The sequence below is a fragment of the Adiantum capillus-veneris genome, chromosome 1 (assembly GCF_014529385.1).
Source record: "Adiantum capillus-veneris isolate H3 chromosome 1, ASM1452938v2, whole genome shotgun sequence".
Lineage (NCBI taxonomy): Eukaryota > Viridiplantae > Streptophyta > Polypodiopsida > Polypodiales > Pteridaceae > Adiantum > Adiantum capillus-veneris.
In genome coordinates, this window is record NC_140931.1 from 182,087,069 (window position 1) to 182,100,983 (window position 13,915).

The following is a 13,915-nucleotide window of genomic DNA, read 5'->3' on the forward strand; positions in this document are numbered from 1 at the left end:
ATCACAATTGACCCAAAAAACAAGTCAAAAGCGGAAAATTGCCAAGAAAAGCCTAAATTAGCCATAACTTGCTCAAACAGAGTTCAAACTAAATTTTGTGAGTGGACAGAGCATAAGGGGGCTACTGAGAGTAAGCATAACCAAAATAGTCTAAATCTGTGAAAAAAGACATCATACGCGTATAATGTCTTTTTCAGCATAACTGCAACAAAATTCTCACTTGATGAAACAGAAGTTGTCCAACTGACAAGATTAAACAATTGACCAAGTATCAATCAGTTTGGATCAATTCTGACCACAAAAACTTGGGAAAACAAATTGCCGAGACGGAAAAGTTAAAGTCCTTTAGGGGAATTGATGAATTTGAGATCGGGCAGGAATCTCCAGAATAACCAACCAAGACAAGGAGAACAAGCAAGTGTCATATCAACCGAGGGAAGTGTAAACCAAAGTTGGGTGCAACCAATAGAGCCGATCTTTGAAGGAAGTGTTTCTGATACTTCTTCGGAGAGATCTTACGAGATTTTCACCGAACACTTGGAACACTTGAACCTGAACAACAGAGAAAATATGGCAGCAGGATCATCAAACCCTTCCGCCACAATGAAGCTATTGCTCATAAAATATCAGTACGACAATGAGCAAGGTGCCAAGATCTACAAGGATGGAATGGACCGCTATTGTGTGAAGATAGAAGATAGACCTAGTGAGTTCAAGGACTTAGTGCCTGTGAGCTATAGCGGAGATAGATATTTAGATGACGAGGGTACCATGTACTTGGTAGTCCTAAACCCTAACATTGTGGACAAGTGGGGATTGATGGGCACCAAAGCCAAAGTAGATGAAGAACTCGAGGAGAAAGCACCAATAATGAACTTCCCTGATGCGAGGTTAAGAAGAGAGAATGAAACTACAAGGATCAACACTGATAACATCTATGTGGGGCTATACAAATATAATAATGGGGAGCAGGATCTCTATTATAGATGTGAAGAACCCTACACTGGAGAGTTGACAGACCGAAAAAGACTTTATGTCTTTACCTACACAGAGGGATCGGAAGTGAAAATTGCCGCTTACAACTAGTATGGGAGGCAATACTCAACAATGGGCAAGAAATAATTAGAAGGATATACATACTTTGGGGGACCACTACATCAGTATTATGTTACTTCTAGCTCACAAAAACCAGCACCAACAAATGGAGGGCAAAACCCAATGACAACAGGAGGACAAAGAACTCAGGTTGCTGACTCTTTCAGCCAACCTCCGTACTCGAAGCTTGGACCAATGGGATCATTACATTCCAGAGAGTCAATGGATACGACTCGATGTAGTGCAGTTCCAATCCACACATACACCACTCCAGGTCCAAGGTTCGAAGCGGAACCATCACATTTACCTCCTAGTAGTAGATTCAGGGCAGGGGAACCGACAAGGGTAACCCATGAAGTCCATGATGCTAGAGAAGGCTTTAGCCGGGACACACGAGCAATGAGATTGATAGCCGACCATAGACGCATGAGACCATCTCAAGTAGCCAAGTGTATGCCAAAGAAGTATGGTGGTTCAGGAGATCCGTATGCCCATGTGTCACTCTTTAAGCAAGTCTTAAGAGATGAGCAGATAACAGAGTTCCATACACAATACGAGGGATTTGGTCTTACTCTAGAAGGTACGGCATTGACATGGTTTCAACCGCTGAACAGAGGGGGATTCCATGACATTGACCATTTGCTAAGAGAGTTTGCTGAGGAATTCTCAAAACGAGGGATTAAGCACAATACGGTCTCACAAATATATGCTTTTAAACAGAGAGAACACGAAAAAGCGAAGGAAGCTTCACTTCGCTTCAAACAATACATTGAGAGATGTCCAGTACGTGAACGACCACAAGATGACAGACTATCTGTTCTCTTTATTGAGGGACTGAGGAACGACACTCTCAAGAAGGACTTGCACTTGAAAGCTTGTACAAATTTCGAGCAAGTGACGAGAGAAGCATTGTACTTAGTGGATAACTGTACGGTTTATGGAGAGGTGTCAGCGGATACAGATTTTGCATCCAGTAGCTCTTCCTCTGTAGCGAGCGAGACTACCACTAAAAAGAATGTTCAAACAACAACCATGCCAAATGTAGAGCAAATGATAGAAGATGCTCTAAAAAGGATGGCACCATACCAAAAACCATTGCCAAAAACACTGAAATGGTGTGCTATTGAACAAAAATGGACAAACCACCCAACAGAGGAGTGCTATTACAACAAAGGGTATGTAAGGGAGCGTCAGTATGCACCTCCTGCTCAATTAGCACCACCTCAGGTACATCCAGTACCTCGATACCCAACGGGAAATGTACCAGGACCTATGGGGATAGAAAGACCGCAACCGGTATTGGGACAACAACCACCTTTACGAGGAGCAAGACCAGTGGGCATTAGATATGCACCAACCTTAGAGAATCAGGAAGAACAAGCCTTAGTGCCTGTTCAAGCCTATTATGAAGAATCTGGTGCACACATGTCTCCAATTGTGTATTACCCACCAGAAGAACCCAAACAACCAAAACCATGGGGCATGATTGGGAATGTTGGAACACCAACAGTTACAAGTGCTTCTGATGAAGAGAGATACAATTTGGACGCAAGAACATTGATGTTCATAGCTCATGGAGGGTTAACAGGACAAAGACCATCCTATCCACAAAGGACGAATCAAGTGGGACCAAGACCAGCACTAGGACCCTGTTACAAGTGTGGAGGTGACCATCTGATGAATGTTTGTCCACATACGGAAATCATTAGAATTAACGCTTATTGCACTGAGTGTGGGGTTACTCACTTCATTGAGGATTGTTCAAAGAATCCAAACAAAGTGCAAAAGACGACATTGAATATGCTAGAAACTATTCCTACCAGTAGTGGGTCTGAAAATGAAACTCTGATACCAACGCAAGTTGTTACTAGAGCTCAAACTAAGAAAACCACTAGATAACCTGAGAATGGAAAGTTAGCGACTGAAATGGTTAGTCAAGGACCGCGGAGTCAGAGAAACACATGGAAAGCTAGAAAAGCACGCATGAAGTTGAGAAAAGAACGTGAAGACGCTATTCTAGCTGAGGAACTAAAGCGAACTAAAGATAGATTAGAAAAACTTGAGAGTCAAAACGGGAAACGAGAGATGAGCCCGGAAAGAACGAAACAAAAGAGTATCAAAGAAACAACGAGCTTAAGCTCAGGGGGATCAGTGCTAGTTGACAAAGTACACGAACCATTGGACGCACTGATGAGAGCTTACAAAGCTAGGTTAAAGAACAACCAAACACAAGAACAGAGGTGGATGACATACCCAAACGCGGAATTGGAAAAGCAGAGACTTGAAATGTGCCAGAGAATGATCGAAACTGCACAAGCCTTATTAGAACCACCAAAAGAAACAATGAATTGTGGAACGGAAAACCCAATTCAGAAAGAGACTATCGTTTCACGGGTAGCTGAAAAGACTCCCAGTGCACAAAAGCCTGAAAATACACACAAGGATGACCGCATAGTGTTGAACACAACCGATCAGGAGATAGAGAGTTTTCATCCAGTCATACAGAGGTCTTACGGAAGAGATGAGGATTACAATGAATTTTGGAAACAAGTGAGAGAGGCAAACTTTGCAAACGAGCTAAGTTGCCAAGCTAATCAGACAAATTGGGAAAAGGACATTAGGAATCCTCCCATAGTGGAATTTGAGGCAGGATCTCAAGTGGACTTGGATCTGCAATCTTACTGGGGAGATGGGGGCTCTGTTAGAACAATGGAGAGCAAACCTCACTCACTGAATACCTTACCTTCATACTTAGGAGAGTATGAAGCAAAATCCGAGATTAGAGCACTTCCCTCACGAAGAATCTCATCAGAAAAAATCATGGACTCGCAAGGATTGATAGAGATCTTGTCAACACCAGTGACATGCATTATCACTCTAGCTGAGCTTTTGAGGCTAAGACCACATATGTGGACCACTGTAGGAAAATGCTTGGAGAAATTTGGGATAAAAGACCCAACATCGAGACTGCAAGAGGGTATACAAGAGCTGAGTAAACCACAAAAGAACTCTAAGCCTGTACCCTTAAACAAGGTCGGAGAGTATTGCGAAGGTGAAGAGGGGAATACAACCTTACCAGTTGAATTCCAAGGAGTGAACACGATGGCAATACTAGACAGCGGAGTTGGGGTAGCCATTGCTACAAAAGAAATCTGGAAAAAATGGGGGAAACCAGCAATAAGGAAGACTAGGTTGAAACTCCAATTAGCAGATGGACACATGGAGAAACCTATGGGGTTATTAGAGAAAGTCGTAGTGACTTCTTGCGGAATTGAATACGAACATACTTTTGCTATTGTCGATTTTGGCAAGGAGAATAACTATGATATCATACTGGGAAGACCATTCATGAGACAGTTGAAAATGGTCCAAGATTGGGGCTACGATCACATATACCTGAGAAATATGGAAACCACTACACGTGTGAACCTGAAAGACCATAGCTACAAAGATGTGAACCGAACACCGGTGGAGGAGTTTGATTCAACTACTTTGGCGGGATCCGAATTTCCAGCTTGGTTAGGTAAACCCAAGGAGTTATGGATGTGTGGAGCTTCGAAATGTGGAAGTCTGAAACGAGAAGAATGTGTTTTAGAAAGGGGTATCGAAGACGAAACTTATATAGGAGAACCCTTTCCAGAGGACACGCTTGAACCATTAGAATGGACACACATTCTAGCAACCCTAGATGTTTGTGCAATTCCGGATGGTCCCACAACAAAATTTTGCGACAAGGACAGGTACGATGTGGTTCCGTACTTCATGTTGAGAACTATACTCGAAAAAGAAACTGAAAAGAACGATACAATGGAAAAGGAAGATGAAGAAGAGGTGTTTCACGACATTCCCGATCATCCTGAGTGGGGAAATAAAGCAGACAACGAGTCAACGGACAATTCAAGCGGAAACGAAGAAACTATAACGGATGTCCGATTTTATGATTTTTCGAACCTAACTAAACAACGCCAGAAACGCTATAGAGCAAAGAGAAAAACAAAGGGGGTTAGAACCAATCCGATGCCTAGAATAAGAGGAAAAAATCAATTCCTAATGCTAGTAAAGGCGGAAGATTGTGTTAAGGACAAGATTTCTGGAAGAATGAGAGGCAATGATCAAAAGAGCTTATGAAAAGACAAAAGAAGCTCAAGAAATCAAGTTCAAAGGAATGAAAAGAAAACTGAAACTGAAAAATCAGAAAAGAACAAACGCAACCAAGAACACACGGAGTCCAAGTTGGAACGTAGAAACAAGTACAGAGAGCTCAAGAAAACTCTGAAAGAAGTTTGGACGACAGAATTTGAGAGTGGACAGGACGAAAACGCCAAAATCAAGGAAAACATGGATGTTCCCTCTCACTATAGGAAATTCACAATAGAGGATAGGAAGGTGGTATTAACCCAACCTATTCGAGAGAGAAGGGAGAACGAATCTTATGACGGACCGGAGGATGCAAAAAAAGTTGATTTAGCAGCTCCAGGTGAGACACCTAGACCGGTGTACATAGCCACAGATTTGTCTCCAGGCAAGGAAGAGAGACTTTTGAGTCTTCTCAGAGAGTACAGGGATGTGTTTGCATGGTCTTATAAGGACTTAAAGGGAGTTGACCCATCGATATGCCAACACACAATCCCACTGAAACAAGACGCAAAGCCTAGCAGACAGAGACCATACACATATAATGATACATTTGCTAAGCGAATCAAAGAAGAGATAGATAAGCTAATGGAAGCTGAATTCATATACGAGATTGAACACACCGATTGGGTATCTCCGATTGTGGTAGTACCCAAGAAGAACGGAAAACTCCGAGTGTGTGTCAACTTAAAGAAAGTGAATGCTCCAACAATCAGGGACAATTATCCCCTGCCAATAACTGATCATGTTCTAGAGCGTGTATCAGGGAAAAGAGCATACTCTTTTCTTGATGGTTTTTTAGGATATAACCAGTTAGCCATAGCACTGGAAGATCAACATAAAACAGCTTTTGCAATGGAGTGGGGAATTTATGCTTATCGGGTTATGCCTTTTGGTCTAACCAATGCTCTCGCAACCTTCCAGAGGCTGATGACGCATGCTTTCAAAGAATACTTAAGGTTGTTTCTAGAAATATACATGGATGACTTATGTGTACATTCTCTTCTGAGAGATGAGCATCTAGAACACCTAAGAAAAGTATTTGAGAAATGTAGGACATATCGCATTTGTCTCAATCCTGAGAAATGTGTGTTTATGGTCCGACAGGGCAGAATTCTGGGACATATTGTCTCACAAAACGGAATATCCACGGATTTAGAGAAGATAAAAGTTATAGTGGATATGCCTAGACCAACCAATGCGAAACAAGTACAGAGCTTTATGGGACATTGCGGATATTATAGACGATTCATTTACATGTACGCTATAATAGGCCAACCACTTTACAGGCTAATAGTGAACTTTGAATGGACAGAGGAGTGTGAGGAATCATTCAAGAAATTGAAAGAGGCACTCATTACTGCTCCAGTCTTGAAATCACCAGATTGGGAGAAGATATTCCATGTGCATATAGATGCTTCGGCATATGCAATAGGATGCATTCTGGCTCAGCCAAAAGAAGGAAACATGGATTTTCCTATCTGTTACGCCAGTCGACAGCTCAACAATGCAGAGAAGAATTACACCACAACAGAGCGAGAAGGATTAGGAATGATATATGCTGTGAAGAAATTTCGGCATTATCTTCTAGCCAACAAGTTTGTGTTTTTTACGGATCACCAAGCCTTGCTCTACCTAGTGAATAAACCATGCAATACCGGGAGAATAGTGAGATGGTTCATTATCTTACTGGAATTCGACTTCACGGTAGTAGTAAAGAAAGGAAAAACACATCTTAGAGCTGATCATCTTTCGCGATTGACGAATGGAGAAGACCCTATAGGAGTAGATGACGACATGCCAGACGCGTACTTGTTCAACATAGAAATGATACCGAAGTGGTCTCAAAATGTCGTTAACCTATTAACCTATGGAGGAGAGTTCGATAGAAGAGAATACAACCAGAAACATATTGCTATTCAGCAATCCAAGAATCTTCAATTGGTTGCAGGAAGGTTGTATCAATTGGGAAATGATCATGTTTTACGACTATGCATCAATCCTGAGGAATATAATATATATCTGCGCGAAGCACATGTTCAGGAATGTGCATTTCATTGTTCAAGAAGGAACACATATAGGAATTTGTTACAATTGGGAGTCTATTGGCCAGGAATGAAAGAAAGCGTACATGAATATGTCACTGTATGTATTGTATGTTCATCAAAACCGCCAGCAGAGTATTCGACATTATATCAGATAATGATCGCTCCAGAATGGAGTCAGTATATTGTTGAATATCTCACAAATAGAACTTTCCCAGAAGGAACGTCAAAAGCTCGTCAGAAATCTGTAGAGACAGAAGCTAGAGATTACGCTTTAATAGGAGATCAACTCTATAAGAGAGGTAAAGACAACCAGCTTAGGATTTGCGCATCAGAGTCTGAGTATGTGATAATCCTGGAGCAAGCTCATGGAGGAGTAGGTGGAGGCCATTTCTCAGGTGATAAGACAACAAAACTTGTCTTAGCCGCAGGAATATGGTGGCCAACATTACATATGGACGCTGAGGAATACGTTAAACGGTGTGATGACTGTCAGCGGACCAAAGTACCACTTAAAAGAGATGATATGCCGCTTAGACCAATGATGGGGGCAAGAGCTTTTGCAAAATGGGGGATTGATTATGTCGGACCCATTTCACCTCCTGCATATAAGACTCATGCACAATACATCGTTGTGGCTACAGACTATCTAACAAAGTGGGTCGAAGCAAAGGCAACTCAAAAAGCAGATGCCAGGACCACGGCACAATTTCTATATGAATACGTCTTTGTACGATATGGATTGCCAATAGAAATTGTGAGTGATCGAGGCACACATTTTATAAATGAAGTGATAAAGATCCTTCTAGATGAATTCATGGTAATCCATAGGAAATCAGCCCCGTATCATCCACAAGCAAACGGACAAGCTGAAGCAACAAACAAAACCATATGCACGGTCCTTACGAAGATTGTATCTGAGTCGAGAACTGACTGGGACCAGAAGTTGCATTCAACATTATGGGCATATAGGGTAGCATATAAAACATCAATAGGAACGACCCCATATAACATGGTTTTTGGGCTAAATGCTATCTTACCAATAGAATTCTTGATTTCAACCTTAAGGGTGGCTAAGGATCTAGAGTGGACAGGGCACGAGCTTTCTGATAGAATAGATGACCTGGAAAAGCTAGATGAGCTTCGCCTAAAAGCAGTAGCTTCTATCTACGCTCAAAAAAGGCGACAAAAGGAATTTTTTGATAAGCATGTGCGGACTAAAGAGTTTAAGGTTGGGGACTATGTCCTAGTTTACACTCTGAAACAGCATGCTAAGAAGCTTAAAAAGCGAGGGATGGGACCTCTGGTGATTAAAGATCTATCACCAAGTGGAGCCGTCAAGCTTGCTACATTAGACGGAGAAGAAATGCCCAATTGGATTAGTGGATGCAGAGTGAAAAAGTATCTTTTGCCGCTAACCCAAGACATGCTTCTCAAAATACATCAAGAAAAGCTGCGTGTCCAGAAAAAGAAAATGATTTTGGAGGAAGCGCAAGCCGAGGCGAAGGAAAGAATGGAGAAAAGAAACTACTGCGTCAGAAACAGCGCAATGAAGGAGCAATACGAATAAACGCAGTCAGTATAACAGAAATGGATAATGACAAAGAAGAACCCATCATTGAATGCAAAGTAGGAACCAACCAAATCAAAGCCAGAGCACTATTGGATTCAGGAGCTCAAACTAACCTACTTTCACTCAGTTTGTATAGACAATTGACAAATGACACTAAACTACAAACTGCCAAGCAAGAGTTAAAGAGTTACTCTGAGAATTCAATCAAAACTGTCGGATGCACAGTTTTACATATACAGATTAACCGTTATGTGTATCCTCATATGTTTTACGTGGTTGAAGACCAAGCTACACAACATCCATTATTGCTAGGACAACCATGGCAGAAGCAATACAATGCAATGATTGACTGGAGTTCTAAATCAGTGCTTATCAAATACGAAGGTGAAAGTCAATCAGTTAAGTTCACCAAAGGATCAGAGCCAACTCCAAAGGAAGAATCCAAGAACAAAGGTAAACAACAACCAGAGAAAAAGAAGAAGCAATGGCAACCAAAAGTTTCTATACAACCGGATTGCTCTTCGACGAGGAATTCTCAACAGTGGATAAGGAAGACAAGCAATAATATAACAGCTCAACCTTGGGAAAAAACGGAGTCAAAGTTGGTATGGAGACCAAAAAAGGTTGTGCCAGAGAACACAAAGGTGGAAAACAGAGTCTTCAATACCAGACAACAGAGTGATTCCAGACAATCAAGGACAGTGAAACAGATCTGGATTCCAAAGAAGTTCATGACGGCACAAAGCTATAGCAAGCAAATTTGGATCCCAAAGATTTGTAAACAGGAACTCCCTTCAGTACAATCAACGGAAACTCCTAGGTATTTCAAGGCGAGGAAATCAACACAAAGAACAAAGCAGGTTTGGGTCGCAAAGAGTTTGTGGCAAGCACAAGTGAAGCGGAAGCAGATTTGGATTGTAAAAAGAACAACAAGTAAAGAAGAATCCATCTACTGATTCTACTACCGAAGTGCCAAAACCAATCCAAAACCCGACCACCAATCCTTCAATCAAACAAAGAGCAGCTTTATTGGAAAGACTGTTGTATCATCGCTCTACAATTGCATTGGGAACTTATGACCAAAACAACTACAATGCTTCGCCCACAGACACTTCATAGTCGTCCGGGAGGACTCAGACTAGGAGGGAGGGAGGTATACAGGAGTTACAAAGCAGCTACAAGCGCCAAAAACAAAGAAAAACAAAAATTATATTACAAGGGCAGTGTCTTACATGATTTTGCAATTTTTATGTTTGATTGCGGATATTGATAATATTTATGCCCTTATATACCTTGTTTTGCAACAAGAAGAGATCAAATGATGAATTTGGGTCTCTAGACGTGTAAATATCACTAAATAAGAGCGTGTTTGGAGCTAAAAAGTGGTAATCCAAGTCCAGAAATCACAAATAAGTGTATATTCATATCCAGAGGGTTACCAGCTATTTATTGTGTATGTTTGGAATTTTTTGGCTTCAATTTGCTATTTTCCTTTATTTTTTATGATTTTCTTAATAAAAATAAAAGAAAAATAAAAAAGCAGGTGAAACGAGATCGGAAAAAAGAAAAGAATAGACGGTGATGGTCCTAATGACAAGGGCAACCCATGGTAAAAATTGGGTACAATTCTGAAAAAGTTGCGGAAAGCCCGAAATGACAGAATTTTGGCAAAGTGGACAGATTTCTCAGAAACAGGTCAAACGGAGTCTAAATTGAGAAATTTCAAATCCTAAAGTGCATTTCACGACGAGATAGGAGCACATGTCAAATTTGATAACAAGTGATCCGGGAAGCCCGAAGTTAAGTATTTTTCACATCACTTTCAAGCTCATTTCCACTATTACCTTCTTGGAGAGAGCAAAGAGCACACAGGAGCATCCGACCTTCTACCGCCTTCTACGACTGCTACGAGAGCTCAAAGGACACCAGACATGAGAGGTAGACTCGTTGCCATAAGCTTTTGATGCTTATCGTTAACTTTTGTCGCGAAAACTGACCAAAACCAAGAAACAAGAGCAGGCGGGGAATGGGGAAGAACGCTAGGTAGGGGCACAACCGCCTAACCAAACCTTGCAAGAACTTAGAGGTGGGTTACCCTAGCATAGAAGATGGGTTTCTAACACTCAAAGCTCGAGAAAGAACGACTTGAAAAACCCTAGGTCAACAGAGCCTGCAAGAGGCAAACAGAAAAAAGTTGTCGAAACGACACAAAACTTCTCAGGAAGCTTAACAACATCGAGGGCAATGCAACCATGGAGTATCTCCGGGTTTGGATCACCAAAAGTAGGTTGGAACAACCGATTCGGCTGTGGACACACGAAGCGTCATTTTGGCATAACGGCTAAAATTGACGACCAAATGACATGAAACTTCACAAGCAGCTTCAAATATACATGGATGACTTATGTTTGCAAGCAAAACCCAAAAGAAAGCTGATTCACTTACCGATGGTGAAAAAGACGCTTTCGGGCAACCAAATGGAGAAAGATGGAGAACGGGGAGCCAAAGTCAAGTTCAACCAAATAGGTGGCTTCACAACATATCCAATGAGCTGGAAATGCAACTCTCGAGAAGAAAAGTTGAAGAAATTCAACTCCAAGGCAAAAAGACGACTTCGGAGACTGAAATGCCTATAAGGGGGCTTTTTAGCTAAACTGATGACTTTTTAAGTTGAAAACTAGTTAGCAGGGCTTAGGGCACCAGCACAAAGCATTCTTTGCACAAAAAGACTAACATTTCAAGAAAAAACATCATACGCGTATGATGTCTCACAGCATGATTTTCACATCCATTTCAATATTTGAGTGCATAGCCTCATTCCACATGTTAATCACATCCTATGAACCAAGTATCATGAGAATTGGAGTTAGAAAATCCAAGGAAAACCAAAAAGAAGCAAAGTAGGCCATAAAATTGATTTTTGGTCCTAATTTTGTCAAAATAACTCCAAACTCATTGAAACTTTGTAGGATTGTTGATTAACACATCTACAAGCTATCTGGAACCAAAAAGCACCATTTTGACACAAAAGACATCATACGCGTATGATGTCTATTTGCACTTACAGAGCCAAAACTGCTCATTTGTCATCATACATCCATTATATATATCTAATACATGCTACATATGAAGTTTGGAACCATTTGGTCAAGTGGATCACCCCATTAGCCCAATTGAGAGAAAATCCTTCATCCAAAGCCTATTTTAGCCCAAATCCAACATACTCAAGTCCAAACCAAGATTTGAGTAGGGACAGTCCTTCACTAGTACATGGGGAGTCCATAGAACCAATCCCATGAAAAATTGATGAAAAAGACATCATACGCGTATGATGTCTCCAGAGCCATTTTTAGCCCAAAATCTATCCAAACTTCATAAATCCACTGAATAAGCCTATCTAAAGCCAAATCCAAGCTTATAGAGAAATCTGGTCCAAAAATACACTAAAAGACATCATACGCGTATGATGTCTCACTATGTGATTTTGGCACCTCAGGGCTTCAACCACCAAACAGAAGTGATCTACATGCCATTTGAAGGTGAACCACCAAGTTGTATCCAATTTGGATCATAAAATCCAATTCCCTTTCAAAATTTTGCCAAGAGCCTAAACTAGACTAAACTGGCCAAAACGTGACCAAATGGGATCCAAACTCAAATCCAAGCATATGATACTCATGTATACACTATCAGCTACAAGCACAACCAATATGAAGTCATTTTGACACAAAAGACATCATACGCGTATGATGTCTCCAGCATGATTTTGAGCCCAGTTTGCATATTTTTTCACCTACCCTGCATCCTTAGGCCTTGAATAGCTCATGTTTCAATTTTCAAGTCATTTGAATAGTTAAAAGCTTCATTTCGGCTTTCAGTACTAAAAAGACGCTAACTTCTGAAATTGGAGTTACAGGATCCATGGATTCTGCCAAGTCATCAGCAACAAAGAGAAAAAGACCGACAGTCAAAGATGCTCTTGCAGAAGCAGAACCCTTTGACATTCCAGCAGAAACCCTCAAGCCAACCAAAACTTGGGTGGAGGAAGCAGTACTGGAACAAGAGGGAATAAAGATCTACCAGGGGACTTTCAGAGATCCTCAAGGGCAAGCGGCGGATATACCGATGATCCCACAAGAATTGGTGGATTATAGCAGGTCAAAGAACATCAGCACGTACCTGGAAAGGGCAGACTTGCACAGATTCTTCACCTCGAGACCATCAGGTGTAGATACAAGAAGAGTGTATGAGTTGGCAACCTCCATTCAGAAGGATGGGAAAGCCACATTGACAGCAATAGATGGAGAGAAAGTAGAGGTACAGATCACTCCACAGCTCATTGCAGATGCATTGAAGCTGCACAACAAAGGGAGCTCTGTCAGGGAAAGAAGGGAGGCTATAGAGGTTTATGGGTCCAAGAAACAGAATGCAACCTATGGAGATATGGCAGACCAAAGAGCGGCAACCCTTTGCCGACTGTACAACCAGTTTCTCCATATTTGCAGTAAAAGACCACAAAAGTATACGACACCACCCCATGCCATTGCAACTACCATCACATGGGCATTGAAGAGCAATATGCCAAAAGAGGTGAATTACGCTCAACACATCCACGAGCAAGTAATTGCCATGCACAACGAGAAGCCAAAGTATATAGGAGGAGCTGAAGTTCTGACAAGAATAGCTTATGAAGCTATTGGAGCCATAGATCATTGGCCAAAGGTTCCCTCCCAGAATGAGTGGCTTAGAGAAGCCGACGAGGAGGAAGAACAACCTGAAGTATCCAAGAGGGCGTCCACAAGAGCACGCCGGAAACTAGAAATAGTTTCAGAACCTGAAGAGGATGTGGATGAGCCGCTTATGAAGAAAGCAAAGAAGAAGGTTGCTCCCAAGCAAACCAAAAGTCAGAAAGCGGCAAGAATGGAAAGACTGGTGGAGCAGTTTAGAGCGGAAAGAGCTCTAAAGGGAGACTTTGAAGAAAAGTGGGTGCCATACCCCACTAAAGTCAGAACTAGCTCAGCCAGGCCACATGTTGATCAATATGATCAATATATTAGAGCTTATGAGG